At 41.5% G+C, this 3274-nt stretch overlaps 1 non-coding gene across 1 annotated transcript; it reads left to right on the forward strand.

Annotated features, from left to right (window-relative positions):
- The first annotated feature begins 1756 nt into the window (after positions 1-1756).
- Positions 1757-1863, forward strand: LOC141694183 (small nucleolar RNA R71). The gene has a single exon (XR_012563509.1). It is a non-coding gene; the product is annotated as a small nucleolar RNA R71 (small nucleolar RNA).
- The last annotated feature ends 1411 nt before the right edge of the window (positions 1864-3274 follow it).

Raw genomic sequence — 3274 nt, forward strand, 5'->3', positions numbered from 1 at the left:
TATATCCAGCTTTCGCTTCCAGGGAGAAGCGTTCAGATATTGTAATTGCTCGTTGCTATCTTCATCATCACTGTCAAATTCCCCCACTAAGGCCTTTTCCAATGCATCAGACATTAGCATGTGATCGAGTTCCGAAATAACCGCAGAATCAATCACATCCACTTTTAAGCACTCCTCATCTTCTGTCGGGAATTTCATTGCCTTGAATACGTTGAAGGTCACATCCTGATCTTGGACCCGCATAGTAAGTTCCCCTTTTTGCACATCTATCAAGGTACGGCCAGTAGCCAAGAAAGGCCTCCCCAAGATTATGGGAATCTTCTTATCTTTCTCAAAATCCAGAATAACAAAATCTACAGGAAAGAAGAGCTTATCCACCTTGACAAGCACATCCTCAACTATGCCCCTTGGGTAAGTAATGGAACGATCAGCCAATTGTAGCGACATGTATGTGGGTTTTGGATCAGGCAGATCCAGCTTTTTAAAGATCGACAAGGGCATCAGATTAATGCTTGCTCCCAAATCACAAAGGCACTTGTCAAAAGTTAGATTGCCAATGGTGCAAGGAATGGTGAAGCTTCCTGGATCTTTCAGTTTTGGTGGTAACTTTTGCTGCAGAACAGCGCTGCATTCTTCCGTGAGAGCAACGGTTTCAAGGTCATCCAGTTTCACCTTTCTTGAAAGAATGGTCTTCATAAACTTCGCATAACTAGGCATTTGTTCCAGAGCCTCAGCGAAAGGTATATTGATGTGAAGTTTCTTGAACACCTCCAGAAACTTCCCGAACTGTCTATCCAGCTTTTGTTGCTGCAATCTCTTAGGAAAAGGTGGTGGAGGATAGAGCTGTTTCTCCCCTGTATTAGCCTCAGGCAGAGTGTGTTCAACAGTAGTCTTCCTTGGTTCCGCCGCTTTCTCCTTTTGCTTAAATTCTTCATCTCTAACTTCAGCTTCGACTTCTTTTGCCTTTTCAGCATCAGCTACTTTTCCAGACCTTAAGGTAATAGCCTTGACTTGCTCTTTAGCTTCCTTCCTGCCTGGTACTTCCGTGTCACTGGGAAGAGTGCCAGGTTGACGATTGAGCACTGCATTGGCTAATTGACCGATTTGATTTTCCAAGGTTTTGATAGAAACCGCCTGACTCTTGCACAACAGCTTAAGTTCCTCAAAATCAGCACTAGTAGGTGCAGCTGCACTTCCCTGTTGAGGATATGATTGCCTTGTAGCATACTGCTGTGGTTGCTGGAATCCAGGTGGGTTAAACTGTTTACTTACTCCTTGCTGATATGGTGGCTGAATAGCATTCTGATTATTCCCCCAGCTGAAATTTGGATGATTTCTGTTGTTAGGATGATAGGTCGCTGGCACAGGCTGTTGTTGTCGCTGATAATTATTCACATACTGAACAGATTCGTTGACAAGAGAACACTGATCCGTAGCATGAGAACCTGTACAAAGCTCACAAACCATAGCTATTTGATTAACTCCATACGTAGCCAAAGAATCAACCTTCATTGATAGGGCTTGGAGCTGGGCTGCAATAGCGGTGGCTGCATCAACTTCCAGAATACCTGCTACCTTGCCTGATGTCATCCTCTGAGTTGGGTTCTGATGCTCATTTGCAGCCATCGTCTCGATAAGATTGTACGCCTCAGTATAGCTTTTAGCCCATAAGGCGCCTCCAGCTGCTGCATCGAGCATGGGCCGAGATTGGGCCCCCAAACCATTATAAAAACCAGTGATTACCATCCAATCCGGCATTCCATGATGTGGACATTTTCTCAACATTTCCTTGTAGCGTTCCCAAGCCTCGCACATAGATTCTGTAGGTTGCTGCGCAAACTGAGTAAGAGCACTCCTCATAGCAGCAGTCTTTGCCATTGGATAAAACTTCACCAGAAACTTTTGTGCAAGATCTTGCCACGTAGTGATGGACCCAGCTGGTTCAGAATGTAACCAGTCTTTAGCCTTATCCCTCAGTGAGAATGGGAAAAGCCTCAACTTGATAGCCTCATCAGTCACGCTATTATACTTAAAAGTGCTGCAGATCTCGACAAAATTCCTTATGTGCATGTTGGGGTCTTCAGTTGCCGCTCCTCCAAAAGAAACAGAATTCTGCACCATCTGAATAGTGCCCGGCTTGATTTCAAAGGTGTTAGCTTGAATAGCCGGATGAAGGATGCTTGACTGAATGTCATCAATTTTAGGCCGAGAAAAATCCATAAGAGCTGGATCAGCTTGAACAATACGATCTCCCATGTTTACTGGTTCTTTCTGCTCAGTTCCTGAATCCGAATCCTTAAAATCTAACTTCTCCGGTGTATCAAGAACTTCATCTTTCTCCTCAGCTGTATCTAAGGTCCTCTTGCGAGCACGAGAACGAGTTTGCATAAACGTTTGCTAAAGTACCTGAAATACAACCGAAAAGAGTAATTAACTACTACGTCCTAATCACTGAGTCCTAATGACCAATGATGGTAAGTACATAAACTAAACAAATACGCTGAGTCCCCGGCAGCGGCGCCAAAAACTTGTTAGGGCGAAATCACGCACTATTATTCACGCAAGTATACGCGTTCGCAAGTAATATAGAATACTTTCTAGTTCGTTCCCTCAGAGACTCAGACTAATTTATTGTCTAATTTAACTCACTCACCAATGTATGACTACTTCTCAATGTTAAGATAATAACACTTAAAATTGTTAATTAAATATTAATTATAATTAACTACTTAATTAACCACATAACTAACACTTCAATTTATTAATAATAAAACACTCATGAGATCACAACTTCATTATTACTTCCTTCTATAGCCATTTTTATTACCTTTAGCATGTGACAGTGATGATATTAATCGAATAACACGAAACTGATAAAAGCCAACTTTCATTGTACTAATACCATTCTACCAAACATCCATAATTAAGATAGAAGTTGAATAGTCATCAATTATGTTGAGTTCCTATATGTCTACAGAAATTGACAACACAACGATTTAAGCACAAGTTATCCCTTTTTGATTACATAGGGCAAATAAAACTGTTAGAGTTACCCACTAATCATGCACAACGTACATGAACCTATGCTAGCATGGCAAATTCTAAATCTCAAGATCCACCGTCGCTTCACAAGAGATTAACACCCTATCTTATATGTTCGCGACGCACATAAGACGAATACGCACAACCAATACTAGATATCATGCAATCATCACACACTAAAGTATTAAACAATTAACTAAAGAATTCCATAATAAATCCGTTGCAACCCCAT

This window comes from Apium graveolens, chromosome 10, assembly GCF_009905375.1.
Source record: "Apium graveolens cultivar Ventura chromosome 10, ASM990537v1, whole genome shotgun sequence".
In the NCBI taxonomy this organism is placed as follows: Eukaryota; Viridiplantae; Streptophyta; class Magnoliopsida; order Apiales; family Apiaceae; genus Apium; species Apium graveolens.